Consider the following 12148-nt stretch of genomic DNA (forward strand, 5'->3'; position numbering starts at 1 on the left):
TTCAGCTATTGAAAGTTTTTTTTGCTACTTGACATGTTATTTCTAAGGCCACAATAGTTTCCGTTTGGGATACTAAAAACTCTGGTGCAACTCAATGTTTAGTGTTGGCTTTGTATATACGCACATTGGTCCCGATGCGCAAATGACGATGCACTACTAACTTCAATTTGGGTGAGTTAAAAAAACACAAAAAAAACGTAAGGCATTAAAATTCTCAATGCTAATTCCATAAGTGTCACAGTATGGCATTACAATTGGTAGTAAGGACAGACAGTACATCACGTTACATTTCAATAATGTAATTACAAAGCATTACAACGATCTGTTATTATCATATCTTACATCAAACATTAAATATCTCCATTTTGCCCACTACGTTGCCTTTTTAGGAATCCTGTGAGACACTTACATTTTAGTGTTGAACCAGCTAGTGTCTGCAATACAAGTTCTGACTATATTTCGACACATAAATAAAAATAAACAATAAGACCAAAAAAACTTTGAAGAAACAGTCCCTCCCTTACCCACCCACCATCTCAGCTGTGATACCAGTACTATGCGATATTATTAACATGTACTTTTAGATCCGGAACACTCCTACCCATTTTTATATGTTTTCTAATTCCGCAATAAAAATTTAAATGTACCAAAAGAACCATGGGCCCCCTTTACATCAGCAAAACATCTCCTAACAACCAGATATGCCTTTTGTAGTCTCACTCTGTGTAAAGCTCCAAAGCGGCAAACTCTTCCATCAGTACATTCCAATCTAGGGGTATCAACCTTTTATGCAGCCCCCTTTGTTCTTCCCGTTTGATATCCGCACCCTCTGCCCTACCCCATCGCATCATTTATTTGTTCCAGTCTGCAATGTTAGGTGGCTTTGCCGCTTTCCAGCTCCTTGTAATAGTACGTTTTGCCAATCTTAAGAGCAAGGTTCATGAATTTGTGCGCTGGGCCAGATTTCTTGCAAGTAGGACCTAACCCCAATATACAGTACTCTGGCGAGTCATCATTCCGTATTGGTACAATTGCGTGTAATATTTTGGGCACTTCAGACCAATAATGTACTATTCTAGGGCAGCTCCATTGCATGTGGAATAATTTCGCTTGTGGAGTATGGCATCTTGGGCAGCAATCCGATACTTCCGGGTACATTACATGTAATCTATGTGGCGTTAGATATGCTCTGTGAAGAATCATCTACTGTATGAACTTAAATTTCGAGTTTCTAGAGGTTTTTCTCGGGTATTCCAATATCAACTTCCATTCTTTGTCAGTGAGTGCACGCCCCAAATCTATGTCCCACTTGTTTCTAAGGGATTGCAAGAAGATCTCTACCACATTGCGCACACCTCTATATAACCATCTCGTAACATGACTGCCATTTCCCATTAAATATTGCAGGTTCGCCAAGCCATGCATCAATGGTTCCTGACCTGTCAGAGCCATACCTTGCGCACATAACGCGTTATCTGAGCATTAATCAAAAATGATGTGTGGGGCACCCCATGCACACTAAAAAATACATTGTGCGTTGCAAGACTACCATCCACCAAAAAGTCGCCTATACTTGTAACCCCCTCCTCACTCCATGCCCTAACTCTCCTGCTAGTAATCGTGCCAGATTGCAGTGGTAAACCCAGTATAGGAATATTCAATCAATCAATCACAGAATTTGTAGAGCGCACTACTTACCCATGAGGGTCTCAAGGCGCTGGGGGGGAAGGAGAGGGGGGAGCCGCTACTGGTCGAACAGCCAGGTCTTGAGTAGCCTCCTGAAGGTCAGCAGGTCTTGGGTCTGTCGTAGGCTGAGTGGAAGGGTGTTCCAGGTCTTGGCGGCGAGGTGGGAGAAGGATCTGCCACCGGTGGTTGTTCTTAGGATGCCCGGGGCGGTGGCGAGGGAGATGTCGGCGGAGCGGAGCTGGTGGTTGGGGACGTAGAAGAGGAGTCGTCTGTTGAGGTAGGCTGGGCCGGACTTGTGGCGTGCCTTGTGTGCGTGGATGAGGAGTTTGAAGGAGATTCTCCTGTTGACTGGGAGCCAGTGCAGGCTTCTCCGGTGGGGGGTGATGTGGCTGTGGCTTGGTACGTCGAGGATGAGGCGTGCAGAGGCGTTTTGAATGCGTTAGTCATTTGATGAGCTTGACCGGGGTTCCTGCATAGAGGGTGTTTCCGTAGTAGAGTCTGCTGCTGACGAGGGCCTGAGTGACTGTTCTTCTTGTATCTATCAGGATCCACCTGTAGATCCTGCGGAGCATGCGGAGGGTGTTGAAGCCGGAGGAGGGGACGGCATTGACTTGCTTGGTCTGGGAGAGCGTTGAGTCGAGGATGCCTCCTAGGTTGCGTGCGTGGTCGGTGGGTGTCGGGGCCGCCACCAGTGCCTCGGCCACCAGGGGGAATATTAGGGGCATACGGGACAATCTCTTAGTATAACTTAGTGCTCTTTTCCAATATGCCAACACCATTTTCAGTAAATGCGGTGCACCCGCAGGTGTCCTTCCACCTGGCAGCAATAGCCTATGTTAGTAGCCATTTTCCCACGACTGGCGCGACATTGCAATTTCATGCAGGTTCTTGCCTGCTAACCAGTAAGTCCACCATTGTAGTTGACTTGAGTAGTAGTAAACCTGCAAATCTGGGGCCCCTAGTCCGTCAGGTCTAACATCTAACTGTAGTTTCATTAAACTTCTCCTTCTGCGTCCCTTTCCCCATATTAGTTTGATCAGTAATGTGTCTAGCATGTGAAACACCGAGGCCGGGATTATTATTGGGAGATTTGTAAAAATAATATAACAACCTGGGCAGTAACCCCATTTTACTGAGTGCCACTTTAAGCGCTACTGAAATGTGAAGAGAAACCCAAAATTTTATTTGGGACTTAAGCGAGGAGATCATTCGCATTAAATTACCTTCCAGTAAGTCTTGCGATTCCCTGTATATCTGAATACACAGATATCTAAAGGTCACAGGTGCTGTATGGAAGGTCCACTGCCCAAATTGAAGTGCCTCTACATGTACGGCATCTCTAAAACTATATTCGTATGGTTTGCTCGCATTTATTGTCAGACCCGAAATCTTCTGGAACTTGTCAAAGATAGTCGGTAGCGGTTCATATGTGTCATAATAATATCGTCCGCATATGCTGAAACTATATGATTGTTCATGCCTACGGTTATGCCCTTATGACCCGCCACTTTACGAATAGTATACAATAACGGCTCCAATTCCAAAATAAATAATAATGGGGATAGGGGACATCTCTGCCTCGTACCCCGTGCAACGGAGTATTGCTTGGACACATAAAAACTTGTACGAGTTCTAGCCGATTAGTGTAGAGTAGCTTCACCCATTTAATATATTCTACAGGTATATCAAATATTTTTTAGTGAGTACAGCATATAATTCCAGTGTAAGGAGTTGAAAGCCTGGCGAAGGTCCAGTGAGATACAACCCTGTCTGCCCTCCAATGTAGATGCATTTTGCATTATCCGATGCAGCCTCCTAATGTTCATAGCTGTGCTCCTCCCTGGCACAAAACCACATTGATCTATGTGTATTAGTTTGGGGATCAAAGAGGTCAAACGATGCGCCAGAAAATTACTTAATATTTTGTAATCCGTATTTAATTGTGATAGCTGTCTATACCCCCCCCAATTCTACTGAGTCCCTACCTGGCTTGGGAAGCGGGACCACCAAATCTTGTAGTGTGGTAGCTGGCAGCGTCCCTGTGTCTAGGGACGTGTGGTATAGCTGTTGCAACCGTGTGGCCAGCATATCAATATATTCCAAATAAAATTCAACAGGTAACCCGTCGCTACCTGGCGCTTTATTCCGTGGAAGTGATTTTATTGCAACTCGGATCTCTTGCACAGTTAGCTGCTTTTTCAGGTCCTCTTTATACTCATCCAGCAGTTGCGGTAATTGTATTCCATAAAAAAATGAATCATAGACTATACCATTTGGCTTGCCCGGAGAGTCGTACAATTGTTCATAATAATTTTGAAAAGCAGCATTTATCTCTAGCTGTGTACCTACAACGGAACCCTCCAGTGTTTTTACTTCAAGAATGGGGGAAGGTTTTTGGGACATCTTTTTTGGTCTTGCCAACAAGGGGCCCAATCTGTCAGCTGTCGCATGCTGTTACTGTATGTACATAGCATGATCAATTATACGTAGCTCTTCCAGCAGTTCGGCGTATAATATATTTGCTTCCTGTAATGTGTTCTGTTGTGTGGGCTGCTGCTTTCTGTTCTAACACTCCCAGCTGGGCTTCTAACTCTTTAAGACGCCTGATCAATGTGTTATCCACACCGGTCTTTGTGCTGATCGCTACTGCCCTGATTACAGTTTTATACGCATCCCATTCAACTTGATAACTACTGGCAGAGCCTATGTTTTCATCAAAATAATTCTGAGTTTCATCTAACAACGCGGCGCGAAATACCTGATCCTCCATTAGCGTAGGCTGCAGTTTCCACGTTGGAACAGGTGCTGGTACTCTGCCCCATTGTACTACTATTTCCAATGGATTATGGTCAGATAAGATTTTCCCCAAATAAGTGGCACCAAAAACCAATGCCACCAAGTTCGATGTGCAAAAAATTATGTCTATTCTAGTGTGGAGGCCGTGCGGGTGAGCAAAAAAAGGAATATTCTCTGTTAGTAGGGTGGCATATTCTCCATGCATCTCCCAACCCCCACCCCATCGCCCAACTCTGCATGGCATCCGCTAGTTTCTTGCTATTAGTATTTGGCAGCGGGGATGAGGTCTATCTATATCCACATTTAAAACCATTTTAAAATCACCTCCTATTATCCAAGGATAAGCTTCCCATCCCACCAACACTGTGCTAACAGTCTCTAATAAAAAATTATGTTTTGAGTTCGGGACATATACGCTTCCCAAGACAATATTCTCACCTTCCAACGTGCCTCTCACAAGTATATATCTGCCATTCACATCCCTCCTTTGCTCTATTGGTTTAAAGGGGACACCATTCCAAACCTAAATTGCAGTGCCTCTCGCGAACGACGAGTATGAGTTATAAAAAACTGGCCCCTCAATTTTCTATTTAGTTTAAGAACTTCCGCCAGGTGAGTCTCCTGTCATACGACCACATTAGCTTTTCTACGATTGAGTTGCGCAAACAGTAAATACCTTTTGTGAATGGAGCCTAGCCCTCTGATGTTCCAGGAGACGTATACATATTTACTAGGTTGTGCCATCTCTGCACAGGGTAAGGAAATGTTTGTAATCGTAGAGTACCTCGATCAATCCAGTACTTGCAATGAACTCAACTGAGTCTATATTACCCTTAAACAAACCCAATACTCTGTTCCCACCTTCAACCTTGAGGGACCAAACCTGGAAAACAAACCTAGTTAACAGTTTACATCTAACGAAGTATGAGGCAGTTGCCAAAGGGGGGGCGGCAACCACCAATGCTTGTGCACACATTAATGTGAAACAATGACATAAACGTTAGAACCTGCTTGCGGCCATGCAGTCCTATATATTATACAATAATAACAACATTAAATTGAAATTGGAATTGAAATTAAAATTGAAATTCGGGACCCACCAGCCCTCCGTATAACCCCTTCAGGACACATAAAAGACTCAAGATTCGATAAACTTGGAGCATGTTAACCTCTAGGCCAAGCCCAGACTTTGAACAACACACCAGATAGAAATATAGCCATCCCTCCTGAATGCAAAGGCACTTGTCATGATTCTACAATCATACTATGGCTTACGTCACCAGTGTTCTGTTATGATAAACCTCAGCCAATATATTCCTTCGCCGTTTGTGGGGTCACTAGAGGAAACAAAGCAAGGCTGGAGTCGGAGTCAGACTGTTCATTCTCGTCTTCGAAAGAGTCTGCAGTCCTTCCCGTCCGTTCTTTCTCCAGTGCTGTCATCGCTGCTGCAGTCTTGAGGGCATCTCTCCGGCTCTTAGCAACCTGCGACAGATATGGGGTACCTTCACGACTCGTACCCTATGAAGTGTTCTTTGACCTTGTAGGCCCGTCCGGACGCTGCAGGAGCGGAGCCCCGCTTCCAGCAGATTGAGTGGGCGAATGCGACAGTTGAGAGGAGAATGTAATTTCCAACCAATCTGCCACCTCTTCTGGCTTGTCGAAAAAAAAATTGCCTTCTGATTATAATTCAATATTTGTGCAACAATTTGTCTTTACCGTCTCCCAGGCTGAGGAGGTCTGGGGGGATACGGTGTGCGCGCTCCACACTGAAATGATCTGGAAGGCCTTCCGTCACAACATGGTCTCTCTGACATTTTTCTACACGAAGGCAGTGGGGTTGGTCCCTTTTGCTTTTCTCTGGAATGCCTAGAATTCTGACGTTGTTCTGTCTTGACCGTCCCTCTGCATCGCCCAGCCTGTCCTGCAATCCTTTAATTTGGCGTTGTAGTTTCTCCACCTGAGATGAAAGTACCGTCTGTTGTGGAATCAGATCATCCAGAGCCAGCTTGTTAGACGACACCTTTTCTGCCAAATTCTTGTGATCTGCCTTCAGTAAATTTAGCCTCAATGGTAGCATGTCAATCTGCGTCACCAGAACAGTATAGGTATCCCTGATCTCTTTTTAAAATTAAATCCAATTTGTCGATCTGTTCCTGTGATGCAGGCGGAACGATTCCAGATACATCGCTGTCAGCCGTGCTACGTGGGGCTCCCTCGTCTGGATCATTCTGCGTAGGGGGATCCGGCTGTCTAGCCCTGGGGCGGCCCATTTTCCCAAGAGGTAAGTGCCTATCTGTACCTCTTAGTCCTGTAATCCTCTAGCGTGCTCTGGTAGAAGTCCCATCTTCTGATTTAGGTGGCACCTGAGTGCATGGTCAAATCCCAAGCCAAAAACCAACAACAGCCAGATATCAGTACTGGGCCTCGCTGGTAGACCCCAGGACAGGCCTGTTCATTTACATCCACCGCCAGTTCACAGGCAGGGCTTATGCACTCCTATGTGCCACCAAGCCACCCAAAAGGATCCACATGCACACTCCAATTTTAGCCGTGGTCTCTCCTCTTCACCCATCTGTGAATAAGCAATGCCTCTTCTCCTCACAGGTAACCAACACTATCCCTATTATATCCGTGGCATGCCAAATGTCCCGTACCTGCAACCTGTATGTCTGGCTGATTATTCAATGAATCCAGAGTCTCATGCCAAGCCCTCCATTAGTGGCACCGCGGGATCGCTCAAGACTCCCTCGCGTCATTCCGGGCCTCGCACTTGCGCTGAGTCATCACCGCCATCTTGTGACACAGTATCCAGTCCTCGGTCTGTTTTGCACACAAGTCCTGCAGCCGCAACACGCCACAGTCCCGTTTCAGGCACCGCTTTCCGCATATCCTCTCCAGCTCCGCCATCGCTCTCTCTCTGCATCAGCGCCTGTGATTCCAATCCCGGCGTCGTTAGTCGCGTCTTCCCCGGCCTACCTGCCTCTCTCACCATTAGTGCTCCGATACCTCAGCGGTTTCCAGCGTGTCCGGGCCGCGCACTGCTCAATATTTCCCGCTCCGTCTGTGCAGGTTATGTTCCGCCGAGTATTCAGGGATATTTCTGCACTTGGGGGCCCTGGCCTCGGCTAGTGTTGGCCTCAACCAGCAGATTCAACGCGGAGCTGTTCTATCCCGCTTCCACCATCCTACTGCATTTAACACCTGATTGCGTGTCAGTAAGAAGGTCATTCCCTGGACTCTTGACAGTGCAATGCGGTGAGGTAATAGGAGCTATTTCACAATTTTCCTACAGTCTTCCATCACAACCGGGTATATTTGAAAGATGCGGGAACCAGTGCGTGCATTATGTACACTGACATCATATTTTTAAATAATTGTCAAAATTTAAAAATAATATCTTCGAAAGCTAATAATGTAAGAACATGCAGTTTTCTGTTTCACGGATATGTTTAGACCAAAATAAAGTTGTTCCCTGTCAGTATTTAACAGAAAGCAAACCTTTTTTCGATTGGTTCCCTCTTCTGTTAGTCATGGCTTCCAAACAAATAGCTGAGACTTTGCAAAGCATAGGGGGATACAAGAAGGCATTTCTAGTGTAGTTTGAATCTGTGCATGTACTCTTGTTCTAAAAGGCAGTGTTTTCATGTAAATATTTAGTTTTATGGCATATACTTATTTAAGCAGTTATTTAAATAAAATATACAAACAATTTTCGTGTCAGTTTAATTTCTTAAAAAGGACCGAACTATAATGAATATACAGCCTTTAGACGAGCAAAAGATAAATCCGTATATATATGCAAGTCGGATTACAATATGAAGTAAGGAAGCAGCATATGAAGTCCGCAGATTCAGTAGCATTTTTAGGTCTCGCCTGACGAACGCAGCACGAAGCGCTGCCGCCAACAAGAAGTATTGTTACTGAGTTGCCTCTCATTCGAGACAAGAGATGGGCACAAGCAAGAGACGAACTGGAAATGTGGACGCGCGCGTGAACAGGAGATGTTCACGTGTGTAGGGCTCAGCTCGCTCCCTCTCTCCCCATCCCTGCCTGTCTACGCGCACGCAGAACAGGAGATATGCACGCGCGCATCGCGCGCTTTCACTCCCTCACCCCCCCGTCGGCTCCACTGGGAAAGCTTGTTTTCCTGTTGTGTCCGATTCCTGAAAGCAGCCTGCACTTGAGGTTTCAAGGCCCCGCAGCTTGGTACCCGCTGCATCTGTCTCTTACAGCCGTGCCCACCCCCTCCGGGCTGCAGGGTGGGCACGACCTTGGAGGTATGCCCATCCTTCCACCCCTCCATAGCAGTGCTCAAGGTAGGTGCTTCTCTTTCAGTTTGTTTTGTGTTAGTTTCTTTCCTCCGTAGCAGGGTGGGGGGTCATGCGACCCCTCCTGCGCTGGTCTGGCTGCACTGACTCATGCTCCCTTTTTCTCTTTGGGTTCAATCTGCACCAGGCACCTTCCGTAGCGGGGTCTCAAAAGGACCCTGCACCCCCCCCCGCAACCCACACTTCATACGCTGCGCAGGGGCATCAAAGGCTCCTGGGTGCTGGGAGATGTCTCGGTGTGTCACATAGACAACTTGAAGCGAAGCTGCAAGAATGACTTCATATCTTTGCACACGCTGTGTGAGGGGCACAATCTAGCAGTACTTTGGGGGAGCTCCTTTTTGTACCTGCTAAATGAAAAATGTTGATCTAAAAACCTCCCTATAAAGAGTCAAGAGTGCCATACTGCAATATGAGTAAGAAGACCGACCGTTTCTAACGCAGCCTCACTCAGAGATGGGAAAGACTGAGTTGCCTTCATGCTCTCTGTCTCGGAACAGAGCAGATTACGGTGGCACCCTAGTGGTCTGTCTCTACTAGCCTTATCTCAATACCAATCTGGGATCTAATCCTTCTGAGATCCTGCTGCAAAAGTCCTCTTCATTCACCTGTGGCTTTGCTGCTCCAGCCTTCGACTCTGTTGCTTCTCCATTTCCCATGCATGTCTGACTTTTCTTTGTAAGCTGTGGCCTGGAAGTAGGGACGATGGTGGGAGCAAAGCGACAGTGATGAAAACCGTGATAGCAAGACCCTGGTACCCCACCACCCCAGCTCTTTGTAACAAATTTCCGGCTTGTGTGTGGTTGCCTTCACCATACCGTCCTACTACTGACTCATTTTCCTATCAACATAGCAAAATGTTGTGGTTACCTTGCAGGAAATCCTGCTGCAGTGCAGCATTACTGAGTAGCACACAAGGCCATCTGTATGCTCCTTTTAGCAGCCACGTTCTTGGCCAACAGAGTCGAGAAGAGAAACAAATGAACATGGTACTCAAGATATGCAAACCTTTATTTCTTAACTTTGATACTCATGCATCCTTTCACCTTACTTCTTCACCAGTTCAACTTATTTTACCTGAGGTTTCTGTCTGATAAAAACCGCAATCAACATATCCACCATTTTTGTCAAGTGCCTCTATCTTAGTATTCACAGATGCCAGGGCACCACTCACCAGGCATTGATGGTTCTTTCTGTATTGATATATGGATGTTTACACTAAAAAACAAGCAATCTAAGAACTTGGCACCCCCCCGGAGCGCTTAAAGTGCGATGTAGCGCATTGGGCGTCCTTGCCCCTTACGCTCCTGGGTAGAGCGGCGTTCTACAAAATGATGGCCCTGCCTAGATTTCTCTATGCCCTTGAAAATACGTCCTACCCGGTCCCACCCCGGTATTTTAAACAAATAGCAGCACAGGTATCGGTCCTTCTTTGGGGTCACCGCCCGACGCGCATAGCAAAGGCTAAATTATATAAAAGCTGGTATGATGGAGGGATTGCACTCGCGAATTTACAATTATATTATTGGGCGGCACAGCTTAAAGTCATCAACCAATGGATCCATGCACCTCATGACGACCCAGCATATAGGGCAGATAGGGCACAATTGGGCACGAATAACATGCTAGCCGAGCTTTACAACAGAGTGCTAGCTTCAAAATTGGGGGGACCCACAAAGCATGCAGCCACAGTGTGGTACACGGCGCAGGCAAGGTTGGGATGGAGAGGGGTTATAACTAAACTTACCCCGCTCTGGGATGCCAAGGCGTTAGGACATCTGCGGCGCAGTAAGTGATTTACACAGTGGGACAATATAGGCATCTCCACGGTGGGAGATTTATGGGATAAAGGAACAGTGATACCCTTTACCCAGCTCCAGCAACAATATGACCTGGGCCCGAATGAGACATACAGATACGTACAAATAAGGCATGCATCATTGGCAGCACTCCCGCCAGATACTGAGGTCCCTGAGGCCTCCCCGCTGGAAGATCGCTTACTCACTGAACACATGCATAAACGCGCCACATCACTTACATACAGGAAGTTACTCAATAACCCGCCAGACCCCACTACGGGGGAAATGGGTTACGGAGGTGGGGGACATGGATGGTTCAGAATGGCTAGAAGCCCTGGCGTCACCTAAGGAGGTGGGAATCTCTACCAAGCTTAGGCTAGTACAGCTTAAAATCCTGCATCGCATATACCACGCCAGGACCACCTTACACAAACTACAAAGGGCACAGCATCCATATTGCCTTCGGGGGTGCGGGGAAGAGGGTACTTTTATTCACACCATATGGGAATGTCCAGCAATAGTAAATTATTGGCGTCGGGTATTACGCACAAAATCACAAACAATGGAGGTATCCCTTCTGCCCGAACCGCGAAGATGTCTACTAAATGTATTCGAGCCCAATGACCTCACACGCCACGGACAAACTTCGGTCACGTTGGGCCTCATGATTGCTAAAAGTGATATCGCACAGAAATGGGGAGCAGCAGAGTTGCCCTCACTAGCAGCCTGGTGCAGAAACATGGATCTTTCTATGATCACCGAACGCACAGTGTACGCAACTAGAGAGAGCCCACGAAAATGGACTAAAATCTGGGCGGCCTGGAACACTTTCCGAGGGGACATTTGTGATCCGCTGCCGGAGTCTGACACAGACAGCTCGGATGAAGAGTGAAAGGGTGGGTGGACACAGGAAAGGAAACGAGGTATTGAAGGAACTGCTAAGAGATGTAAAGTGTACTATTGCTTTTGTACAGAATTTAAGTTTGACCATATGTAAATTAAAAAATAAGCAATGCCCAAATAGCAGAAGGGGAAGGGGTTCACTCTACTAGGTACAAGTAGGATCATAACCAAAGGACATATGTTTCTGGACCCCCACACTGATGCTACCACAGCCAAACCTAGCCAGAGTGCTTGAATGTTTAGTTTAATTGACACCCGCCACCTGCCTGCATCCAGAAATTTTACATCTCATTTTAAATTTAAAAAATGCTATTGTAATTTCTTATTGAGACATGCCTACATGAGATCGCTTCCAACTCAAACATATGGGTTTATCCCAGAAAGCGTTAGGACCTGCGAACTAATTCAGGCAAAACAGCTGTTGGTCCTGACGTATCTTTTTATGTCCACAAAGGGTGCAAAGGACTAGAACATTCAGTCTAAACGGTCATTAGCAAGTTATTCAGTGCATCGAGTAAAATTGCAGAGAGAAAGAGCAAAGAAAACTGTTTCAAATAGAAAAAATCTTTGTTTATATAATCTTTATGAACAAACCACATTCAATACGTCATTTTGACAGTAGAATGTTGCCAGAAA

At 46.2% G+C, this 12148-nt stretch overlaps 1 protein-coding gene across 18 annotated transcripts in view; it reads left to right on the plus strand.

Annotated features, from left to right (window-relative positions):
- Positions 1–12148, plus strand: part of PPFIBP1 (PPFIB scaffold protein 1) — a 978725-nt gene that overhangs the window by 109131 nt on the left and 857446 nt on the right. The window lies entirely within an intron of this gene.

Source organism: Lissotriton helveticus, chromosome 1_1, assembly GCF_964261635.1.
Source record: "Lissotriton helveticus chromosome 1_1, aLisHel1.1, whole genome shotgun sequence".
NCBI classification, from domain to species: Eukaryota; Metazoa; Chordata; class Amphibia; order Caudata; family Salamandridae; genus Lissotriton; species Lissotriton helveticus.